The sequence below is a fragment of the Sceloporus occidentalis genome, unplaced genomic scaffold (genome assembly GCF_023333645.1).
Source record: "Sceloporus occidentalis isolate IW3139 unplaced genomic scaffold, rSceOcc1.0.p SCAF_2, whole genome shotgun sequence".
In the NCBI taxonomy this organism is placed as follows: Eukaryota; Metazoa; Chordata; class Lepidosauria; order Squamata; family Phrynosomatidae; genus Sceloporus; species Sceloporus occidentalis.
In genome coordinates this window covers 100,806,338-100,818,571 of record NW_028316982.1, presented here as the reverse complement: position 1 = coordinate 100,818,571, position 12,234 = coordinate 100,806,338, and the positions used below count along the sequence as shown (strand labels likewise).

The 12,234-nt window shown below is 41.0% G+C and overlaps 1 protein-coding gene across 1 annotated transcript in view; it reads right to left on the bottom strand.

The window, feature by feature from the left end:
• UNC5B (unc-5 netrin receptor B) overlaps positions 1-12,234 on the bottom strand; it is a 204,305-nt gene that overhangs the window by 46,993 nt on the left and 145,078 nt on the right. The gene's annotated exons all lie outside the window — the stretch shown is intronic.

Below are 12,234 nucleotides of genomic sequence, written 5' to 3'. Positions count from 1 at the left end.
ATCCAAGAAAGCCAATTTTCCAAGCTTGGAGTAGGATAGAGCCTAATGTCCCTGGGTTCCGTTCACAGGTTCTGCTTTTCCCCATGGAAAGAGCTTTAGTTTCTGTTGACTGAACCTCATTTCATTCAAGGTCAAGCTCAGCCAAGCGGGTTCTATGTCCCAGGGCAATTCCTTGAAACTGGGCTGAGTCACTGTGGAACCACAACAGGGCCATAAGAGCAGAGAAGCTTGTTCTGACGTTTGGAAGCAAAACAACCTCCCTGTGGCCCACAGTTGCTTTTGGACAATATTTCCCCAAACACAGAAAGGCAGTGTGAGATAAGGAAATGCATTTCCTTTCCAAAGAATGACACACAACATTTTTTGATATCTCTCTGAAACAGTTACTACACACCCATACTGCCCATCTGCGTTTCTTTAAATCTTGTGCCCTCTAAATGTGCTGCAGGGGAGAATCCTCACTGTCTTTTGGGCTTAGCAGTAGGAGACTGGATAGGAATGTTGCCACATCATTTTTAAAAATGGAACTGGATCCTATATCTTTAAAAGCACATCCTAAAAGTGTAGCAATGGAAGTCTGGTTGAATGATAAGATGGAGAAGAGAGAAAAGCTTCACATGCTGAAGCAGTGGTTGGCAAAGGACAGCCTATGGGCCACATTTCAGCTCCTGGACCCACTTTTAGTGCCCGAAAATCCTTCACCAGTCTCTCAAAGCTACCCCAATTTTTTCCTATGGAAATGTTTGTGTTCCTTTTGTGCAGGTTTTGCTCCTAAAATATGCAGCCCCCTCCCATGTGTGAAAACACATTAAAATATCCCCACCCTCCCCTGAAGCACCTCAGAACCCCGTGTGTGTGCGCACATTCACATGCCGTGAAATTGCCTGTTGACTAATGGCAACCCCATGAATTTCATTGGGTTTTCTTAGGCAAGGAATACTCAGAGATAGTTTTGTCAGTTTCTTCCTTTGAAATATAGCCTACAGCACCTGGTGTACTAGCCCCAAATAAGTCTGTCTTCTTCAGTCCATCTTGTCTATATTTTGAGACGGACTGCAGAAACCCCCCCAAAGTTATTTGGGTTTGCTGTGGGTGTGGATGTGCAGACCATGGAGGGGACCTGAAGGAGAAAATTGGCAACCACCACGCAGTTGCCTACCTCTACACTAAGGTCATGGGATATAAGGCCAATTAAAAGGTGGCTCTACTCAGTTTTGTTCTTCTCTTTGACTCTTTATTTGACACTTCAATTCCAACCTTCCCACCAAGATCTTCTCCCGTGTTCTGCATGCGACAGTAGGAACAAACTAACAGATTTAGAGGCTTGTGTTTAAAACTGCACAATTACTCCAGATGCAAGCATATACAAGATCCCTAATGTATGAAATGCCCACCAAAAACATTTATATAACCTAGTGAAAAAAGAGCAACTTGCACACTCCTGTTGCATATCCCACGCTTCTTGCTCTTGCAATCAGTGAACACAGAAATGAAACTGGCACAGATAAACTGGAAATAAGAAAGTCATTGTTTCCCTGTCTGTTCCTCCCTCTGTCCTTCAGCTCCCTGCCACCACATGCACTGCAAGAAGAAGAGTATGGAGTCTTGCTTGCCTGAGCAGAAAGTTGGACAAAAACAATGAGCAGCTGGAGCTGGTGATCGCTGGTGGCCCTGTTGTCACTAAAGAGATTAATCTGCTCTGAGGTTTACTATGAACTTTGAAGCTATCAGCAATTTCAGACCAATATCTGGAATAGATGCAATGCCCCTTTAATGTGGAAGCCATCTTGTCTCCCACTTTAACAGGAAGAAAACTTACTAATAGGAAAGAGCCATAGCTCCATGACTGAGCACATGTGCTTCACAGAAGGTACCAGGCTCAAACTTTGGCTCCTCTGGCTTAAAAAGTCTCTTGCATGAAGGCTACTCTGTCACTACTAGACAGAGCAGACAGAAATGACTCAGTCCAACATTCTCCATCCCAGCATTCTTCTGATATGTTGAACTACTCCCATCATTCCTAGCTGATGGTCAGCCTCTTACACTACGCAGTTTCATACATGTTACTGTGTAGCTCTACTAGAACTTACACAGTTGCTCACCATTCTCCTCCCTCAACAGTTCCTTGAGACTGGAGTTGCCTATACTACGCAACTGAGAATTAGAAGAGCATGTCCAGAGCTTAGAAAGCTACTTAAATAACTACTTAGTTACAGTTATACTTCCCCAGTAGCTAGTTACTTTTAATCTCCAAGCTGTTTTAAACACACACAGAGAGAAAAATCCAATAAATGAGTCTCAGGGACAAAATACACATTTCTCCTGTCTACCTCACTGTCATTGCCCACACACAGCAGAGCATGAATTGTGTGCTATTCCTTTTCATGATCTTGAGGACTCTGTCACTGGGTGACCTTGGGCAATTCACACTCTTTCTTCCTCAGGGAAAGGCTATGGCAAACCACTTCTGAACAAATCTTGCCAAGAAGGGTCACCATAAATCAGAAATGACTTGAAGGCACACAACACACACACACCTCATCTACCTTTTAGTGAGGCCATCCACTGTAGCTATAGTTACAGTTATACCACAAAGGGAATTATAGTATCCTTCATTAAATTACCATCATAATGCAATGCATTGTATCTGCCTTCTGGATATTTTGGATATGCCATCATTTCCAGTGATGTTGTTTGGGATTATGACCCTTGTAGCCTAACAAGACTGGACACTGCAAGCTCAGGAATGCTGTTCTTGAATTTCTAATAAATCTATAGCTGATAAAGGCAAAGGAGTACCACCAAACAAATTAATCACTGGCACAGATATATAGAGTGATGGTCACACCCCTCCAAAAACATGTTTTATGCTTGCACTTCCATGACATGCCTATCAAAATTTTCCCTTCTGCACAACTATACAGGAACTCATTGCTGTGGTCAGAGGGCCAAAGGCTCTGAGAAATAAAAATCTTGGTGAAGACTAAGCTTGTCAGATGGAGAATTTCATTTTTTGCTCCCTCCTTAGCATTCACATATTCTTCACTGAGATGTCATAATTAACAATGACAACAATTCCAATAATAATAATAATAATAATAATAATATAAAAATAGTTCATTATTGTTGCTATTGTTGTTGCACTTATAAAACTTCTATTTTTTCTAAGTACTATACAGATATGAAAAAAAGGTCTGTTGGGATATAGCAACTTCGCATGCTAAGACCTTTCTAGTAATGCATGTCTATGGTAGTTTATTGCTTACTAACAACCCCCCTCCTCACTCCCCCTCTTCATTTCCTGTTTACCATGAGGACACCTAATTTTCTTTGTCTCAAGTGAAGAAGAAGCAGGATGAGTCACCATTAGTACCAACTTGCTTGCAAACTCATCAGCATGTCTATCACTGGAGCTGAAAAGAGGCTGAGAGAGCATCTTTCTTAAGATGCATGGAGACTACCTTTTCTACCTCATTTTTCTTGCAACATGAAGCTAGACCTGTGTATCTCTTCATACACATGATTTTGTAAGTAAACTTATTTTCTTTTTCACTTTTAACCAAGTGAGTGTGTGTTTTTATTGGGGATACTGGGGGCTGGGAGAGAAAGGACTGGAGCTGGTTAAATGTTTTCCTGTTTGCCCCATCATCATTTTTCTGCTGTGTTAGCTCTGCTAGTGAGATTAAACAATCTTGCTTACTTTCCTGAGTTTTCTAACAATTCTCAAGAAAGAACTACATTTCCCAACAAGGTCATCCTTGTACCACAGGTTCACAATCTTCCAGATACAACATAAGGAGGATAACATGAGGAGGAAAAAGGAAAGCAAGTATTGGAATTTTTCCATGCCTAGCCAATGGATGCTGCCAGGCTGCTCTCCCACTTGCAGGATGTCCGTTCTGAGAGTTGTTCACCCCTGCTTTAAACTATTTAGTTTCTTCTGAAAGAGTTCTTGTTCTACATCTTAAAACCTCTGTTCAGAAGCACAATGCCCATCTTGTGTGGAATCAAAATTTCACCCAGCCTTGAAGGTACTGGGATAAAAGCCTATCCTCGTGGCAGAATTCTAGGGTCAAGTCAAGTTAGTGGTGAATTTGGCTAGTGTCTTTGCCTTAACCCCCTTTTAAGCAAAAGTGAGAAGCTGATATAGAAAAAAAAAGGGGGGAGGGGAATAAAAGGAATTTAGTTCATTAAAAAACTGAATATGGTTCCAGCAAATAAATTAAACTACACCATAGAAAAGACACTCATGAAGTGATAAGAGAAGCTGTCTTTTTTGGGTCAAGTATGTTACCTCTTGCTGGCAGAACCTAGCAGTCACCCAAGGGTGATAACTCTGATGGGGCCATTATCAAGATCCAGCTCTCTTTTTTTCAACTAAAGAGCTGCTATTAGCACGGACCAAGCTTTACCCCATTACTCCTTCTGTTTTAGTGCAACATTAATCGCTTCACCATCACATTAAAAATCACAGCCTCAATTCAGCAAGGCACATAAGCATGTGCTTTAATCTTATTGCCTTAATATAGTAAAACCTCACTGCCAATTGTCTACAAATGAAGAGCGGAGTGGATTCAGCCGCAGTTAAAGACAACTGCTTCTTTTGCTTTCCCCATTATGTCAATCGTATTTCATTTGCTGCTTCTTTTCAAAAGAACCCATTTGCTAGTGCCAAAATATTTTACTGACTAATAGTGTTCCTAATGGTATGCAATGGCACTGATAACACTCCTGAAGTATTCGGGCCCTGAAGCTGCTGGAATTCCCACCATTGCCTGTGCATTCACATGGGAAAGGCACTTCCATAGCAAATCTGGGCCATCCTTGTATTTAAACTAATTTTAAAAACTCACTATTTGCTCCAGATTTTCCAAGAAAATACAGAGTGATGTTGGGCAGGTGTTTACACAACATCCCACTGTGCTGCCCACTGCTGCTGCTGCCACAAGTCATTCCCTCTGAGGTCAGAAACAAGATGCCAGTGTTGATCACATGGCTGGGCCCTTCGCTGTGATCTCAGTGGGAGCAATGTGTGCCAGCGGCGGGCAACACAGTGGGACCTGGACACTGTGTAAACAGCCACCTGGCATCACTCTGGATTTTCTGGTAAAATATGGAGCAAATGGTGAGTTTTAAAAAAATCTGAATTTAAAAAATTAATGCAGGAAAGGCCCAGATTCCCTGTGAGACTGCCCTTCCCATGTGGAAACAGTCTGCAATAAAACTGGGTCTTTGACCCTGCATCATGAAGACAGGGTGATGGGAGAGCAGAGGGAAACCAGTTCATTTGTTGCATGAAGACATGCCCACAGAAGGGATTTGACTCCTATATGTTCTATTTTTTTCTATGAGCCTGAGAAGCTGCCATCTTTTTAATGAAAATAGGTCTCAGGCATGCCTTTATTTATATTTTGAGGCACCTGCTTAGATTATGAACTACCAGGACTGACCCATTCTGTGGGTAAATGGTGCATTTCTTCCACACCCTTTGGCCTGTTACAGACAGCCAAAATAAAGCTGCTTCGAGTCACAGTGGAGGTATGGTGTTTCAATGATGCATGCGTCCTGAGAGTCCAGAAGTCACACCAAAGCCACGCTCCAGCCCTAAGGACTGGAGCGTGGCTTTGGTGCGGCTTCTGGACTCTTAGGACGCATGCATCATTGAAACAGCATACTTCCACTGTGACTTGAAGCAGTTTTATTTTGGCTGTCTGTAACAGGCCTTTGTATCCTTACCTTTTCCAAGCTTGAAATCACAGATTTTGCTATGCTTACAAGAATGCCAGTTAGAGCCAGCAGTTCATATAGGTTGCAAATGCTGGACTAAAGTACCTAAGGGCTAGGATTTGGAAAGCTTTAGATTCCCTCTCAGACAAAAAGGGTGCATCTATACTGTAGAAATATAATCTGACATCACTTTAAGTGCCGTAGCTCCATCATATAGAATCCAGGGATTTGTAATTTTACAAGGTCTTTAGCCTTCTTTGCCAAAGAGTGCTGGTGCCTAACAAAACTACAAATCCCAGCATTTTGTAGGATGCAGCCATGGCAAACTGCGTTATTTCTACAGTTTAGATCTACCCAAAGCTTACTGCATGACTTTGGATTAACCACAACCTCTTAATCTAGCCTACCCTAAAGGGATGTTGGGAAAATACAAAGGGCCAAGGGAAAATCATGCATGATACTTTGGGCTCTTTGGAGGAAAGGCAGGATATAAATAGAACAAATGAATACAAATAAATTTAGGAGTAACAGACTGCTTGATCAGAGAAAGAGAGAACAAAGGAAACATGCAGGCAGCTATATTGTTTAAAAATGGATCTGAAGGGGAGGGGAATAACAGCTAAAATTGGAGGTAGCAAGAGTAAGACACATGCACATACTCCTCTAAGCCAATTGCCATCTCTGCAAATTGAAGTCTGTGTTTCTTTGTGGGGCAATGAAACACATTCTAAATTTTGAATATCTATCAGAAATAGTATTGAGGTGGGTATATATCTCCTTCTTCATGTCTCTTCATAGGTGCTGTGCTGGCAACCAGAAAAAATTAAACTCACAGACCTCCTGGAACACTAGGTCCCATTATGCTATATGCCATACTATGGTATAGCTGCAACTAGGGATGCTGGCATTACTCCATGCTCGCTGACTACAGATCATAAACTTCCCATTTTTTCTTTGCTGTAACGCTTCTCTGAATTACCTCCTAACATGTCTGGCTCTTTTAGTTGGTGTGACAGTAACACAGTGGGACCACAAAATGTGTGGCAACTGGCCTCCTGGGACATTAAAGCTTCCTGCTTGTTGCCAATCCATTGGCTATTCATGCTGGCAACTTCCATCCTAATTAAATAATTTAGTCCTTGAAGGCCTTTAATATGGACCTTTTCAGGAGTTCAACAGTGCAGCATGGACTTACTTAATGGAAGCCTTAATTATAGTTATCGTATTCATAGCATATTTAATCTTTTAAAAAAAGACAGAGAGAAGTGAACCTAGCAAATGAGAGAAAAGAATCTTGACTGCCTGTTGGAAATAGTTATATATCTTGCAGCCACTTCCTATGAATGAAACAAAATATATATGAGGGGGCCTAATTCATATTCATTCTGTAGAAATCATCAGCTCTGAAAGACTCATAATTCATGGCTAGAGAACCTGAGGCTCTCCATATGTTTTTGGACTATAGCTTTCTGATGGGACTAGTTAGGGCTGATGTGATCTGCAGTCCAAGAATATCTAAGTTCCCCACCCAAACTCTAACAGCATTTTTAACAGAGTGGGACAAGAGTGCTAATTTGTAGCCTATTAGATTTCAGATAGGGTCTAATCCCTAGACCAGCTCAGATATTCCATTGGTTTTGTAGGGCAATTAGAAAGTTCTGCATGGATTCCTGGGGAGATCTTACGAATACAGTCTGCACTCAAACAGACTATTAAAATCTCTTTTAGTAGAAAGTATGTGTGTGGGAATTATCAAACAGTATATGCATAGACCACATTTTCCCACCCTACTCCCCCAAAAAACATCTAAGGGCACAGTCAGGTAATGCATATTCCACTCAGGGAGACCCTCATAAGACCACATTCCATTATGTTTGGGACGTTTTATGTTGTTGTTGTGAGCCTTCAAATCATTTCTGACTTATGGAGACTCTATCACAGGGTCTTCTAGGGCTGAGAGAGTGTGATTTGCCCAGGGTCACACAATGGGTTTTCATGGCTGAATGGGGAATTGAACCATGAGCTCCAGAGTTGTAGTCCAATGCTCAAACCACTACACTATGTTGGCTCTATATGTTTTATACAGTTTGATTTTGCTTTTCTTATTTTTTGCACTTCAGAGTGGATTCCACAGAAGAACAGCAAAATGGATAAGGAACAAGTCTACTTACAGCTTTCAAAGCCACTACTCACTACTATTCCTGTACAGTATTTCCATTCTTGATGCCACAGTTTCCACCAGTACTATAATTTTACTTTGGTATGCATATTTAGAGAAGCACTTACAAATTACCACTCCATTATATATATGGGGCTTAACCTCTACAATCACACTGTGGCTGGGGTTGACAACATGTTCTCCATGGGCCACATGCAGCCCTTGCAACCAATGTTGACTGGATGGCTGCCATGCCAGTAGAAGAATAAATCCAATGAAATTGGTTGAGGGATAGGATTCAGCTAATCTCCTTTACAAATTCTATTAAAACCCAGAGTAGATTCATCCCTCCTCCCGACATGGATGCCACCATCTACCACTGCTTTCTACTCTCCTTCACAGCCCCCACAGCATCTCCCTTGTGATGAAATTAGCAGTTGATACTGTCACCATCTAGACTGCCAAAATCATGGTACAGTTGGCCCTCCATATGCATGGATTCAAGCATCCATGGCATGAAAATATTCAAATAATACACAAATTCCAAAAAGCAAACCTTGATTTTGCCATTTTATGTAAGGATTGTCATTTTATTATGCATTGTATTTATTGGGGTTTGAACATCCTAAGATTTTGGTACCCATGGGAGATTTTGGAACCAAATCCCCATGGATACCAAGGGCCTACTGTACTTCTTCTCTCCCTTTAGCAATAGAAGGGAGAAGTTGTTGTGTCCTGTGGTCTTGCTGGTGTGGAAGGATGCTTTGGTTCTGGAGATGACCCCTGTACCTTTGTGTAGAAGAAGCCATTTCATGAGATGTTTCTTGTTACCTGGTTGCAATGCAAGCAACATCTGATGAAATTCCCTCTTTTACACAATGCTTAAAAAGTACAGGAGCCCTCTACAGCCTTCACTCTGGTAACCCTATGAATGGATTCCATTTGGCCCACTACTTGAGAATTTTGCCTACAGGATGGGCAAAATCCTCAAAAGGTAGGCCAAATTGACCCTACCTATTGGGTTGCCATTATTTTAATGGGTATGCACACATATGTGCCATCAAACACAGAAAGAGAGAAGATCTTCTGTCCTATTGTCTTGCCAGTGTGGGAGGATGGTTTGGCTCTGGAGATGACTCCTGTGCCTTTAATGGTTGTGCAGACGAAGCAATTTGATGCACTTGATGGTATATATGAGGCTAGCTCACACAGGTCATGTGTAGCTCATTACTATCTACATAGCAAGTAGCAGGTACATTTCTATACCACTTAATAAGCGGTTTACAAAATGTACGCTAATTGCTCCCCAAAAGCTGGGTACTCATTTTAGCAACCTACAGAAGGATGCCAAGCTGAGTCAACCAAGAGACCCTGGCTAGTATTGAACTCACAACCTTGTGGTTTGTGAGTGAGTGGCTGTAGTACAGGCCTTTAATCACTGCACTCCCAGGGCTCCATCTACATGCCTGTCTAGTTGTGCTGCAGACTGGAGTTTTTTCCTGAATCATACCTGGGCTTTCCTTCCTGTAAAGCAAAGCAAAGGCTCTACCATTGGCCTATAGCTCCTCCTAAGTACAGAGGAAGAGCAAGACACAACGTAGCCCCACCTGGATGAAACTATGAAAACAGCAACTCCCCCCTCTCCACCCATACAATGTTTCCACAAGTACAGTATATGCTGTTTGTTTTTCCTTTTTATGGTGTTTGCAAAAGCCTTATTGGCCAATGCAGAATAAACTTCTTGTTGTTTCCACAATTACCAAATGAAACACAGAGATGGATGGTAACATCCATGGGAGTGGGGCAATGATACTTTTTGAAATGGTGATATGTTGCCTCCCCCAGTTTTTCATGAAATGTAAACCCATTGCTTCTCAAAAAGAACCGATCAGGCCAAGGTTGTCAGTATGTCATCCACAGCCACAGTAACACCTTGGAAGATTTACAGAGTGCTATTACATTGCTAAAACAATTAACATACCAAGGGGCTTTTCTTACATTCTAAAGAAGCAGCAAATGCCCTCCGGTGGCAACGATACAATGAGCGACCTTGTAATGAGTTCTTAAGAGTGAAACTGACAGGAGTAGTTTTAATGGGCAGAAGTTTTAATGCCTTTTACAAGTAGCTTGCATTGTATTAAATTTCATCCAAGATTATCGCACCCAGGTGGCTACCTTTGTTGCTTGCAAGATATCCTTATGTTAAAATATAGATGTAGATATAGCCTGGATTTTCAGATCTGGTTTCTTTATGAAAAGGAGGCCTTTCTTAAGGGAAAAAAAAGGCAGACACTGAAGAAGATTTTTCAATGGCCCAGGAAAATGTAAAGAACTGACTCAAGCTGCGCAGGTTTTTACTATCAAGTTGGGTCAGACATTACCACCTTTGCAGAGCCATTCATTCCCATGAAAGGAAATATTTGATGACTAGGGGATATTAAGCAACTGTCCCTTTTGCTTTTAATAAGAAGTGGTAGAGAATTTTTATACTGTTTTCTTTTCTTTCTTTTAAGAAGTAGGGGGTGGGAGGGAAATGGATAGCCCTGCTTTTCCCCTAAGAACATCCCTGGGAATCATGCTATGTGACAATACTGCTGTGAGGAATGCAGTGAGATATCAGTGCTCATAGGGTCAAAGCCCATAATTTGTGACTAGCAGTGATGGCTAGATTTGGTTTGGTGAAATAAACAGAGCAGCCTGCACTGTGATACACCTCTTGGGGGTGTGGATATGGGATCTACCAGCACTTCAACATTTAACATCCCACCATTTGCACTTTTGCTCCTGGATACCTTTGATCCCAGGTTTGTGATTAGGCTGCTAAGGGCAACTCTCACCAATCCCATATCTAAAAATAAGACTAAAATGTCAGAAAAATTGCATTCCTTACTCTTACTTACATCTTTAGTTCCACTTCCTGAAACTGGAGAAAATTCTAGGATCATTTTTATCACTACAGTTTTCATAAAATAGACACATCCACATACACCCGATTACTTAAATGGAGGCCTACCAGAATCCTTCACTGCTTTCTGACCAGCTTTGTGTAGAGACAGAAAGGATAAGAAGTATGTCAGACATTAATAAAACCTGGGCCAGATTTTCTCAAGTTTATAGAATCCTTAGGATCATTAGGAAAACAAGGAATAAAATATATCCTTACTGTCTTGGACCAAATAAAAGGCTCACACAGAATTTAAGAACTGGCAAAGAACAATTTCTTCATGTTTCTACACAGCATAATAAACCCTGGCTAACGTTGATCATGGTGAAATTAATTTCAAAACCTTGTTAGTATAAATTTTATTAAAATAGCTGCTGAGAAAAAAGGTCAAGTTTAACCCACACGACCTTGCAAAAGTACAATAGAACTGATTAGCTGTATTTTAGTTAGGTGTTCCAGTGAAGTATTTCACAACAGGTTCTTGATAATCTAAGAGCAAGGGAGGTAAAATTCTGTCATGGATCAGAAACTTGCCAAGAACAACAAAACAAACAGCAGGGATGCATAGTCAATTTTTTTCCGATGGCAAGAGGTTAGCAGTGGGGAGTCCACAAGAATCTAGTCTGAAAGTTCAGATTTCGGTTGAGAATGACTTTGGGGATTTTTAACCTATCTGTGAGCAAACTTCTGTTACGGACATGAATAGAACTGGTCCACCTAATGATTTATAGATTGTAGCCTAAGGAAGTTAGAAGCTCTGTTGCCATTGAACTTCATAGAACCATATCCCCTTTGCTTTGTAACAAACAGATGCTGAAATAACTCCGGGTAGTTCAATCTCAGTTCAAGTGTATTGCGTCCACACTTCACAATTTCTTTTCCTTTTCCTATTCTTTTTTTAATGCAAGGAATATAGGCCAAAATCCAATTGTAAGTCTCAGCCAGACTCAACCCACTGAATCAATTAAAGCTTGGTGAATCAACAGTTCTGTAAGTACCAGTGATTCAACAGATTGACATTTCGGACTATAAACTGGGTTGAGGCCTAAAATTGTTATTTGTTGATTTTCAATATATTTAACAAACAGGAAATTGGCTGTTCAGTCCAACAAATTCAGTCTAAACACTTGGGGCTTGGTAAGTTCCCAGATCCGGTGTTTTTATTTTAATTTTTAAAAAAAAATCTGAGATTTTTTTTTCCACTCAAAAGGCTGAAAACATCTTGAATATGCTTCAAAATGCAGTGATTCTTGCCCCCAGAACCCCAATCCCAATGTGTGTGTAATCAGCCAAAAAGTGCCACAAAACAAAACTAGAAAAGCTGTGATGACACTTCCAGAAATGTTGGAAGCAATGCTGCACCCTGTAAGAAGGGCAGAAAATGGCCTCCATCTCCCCTGCAGTT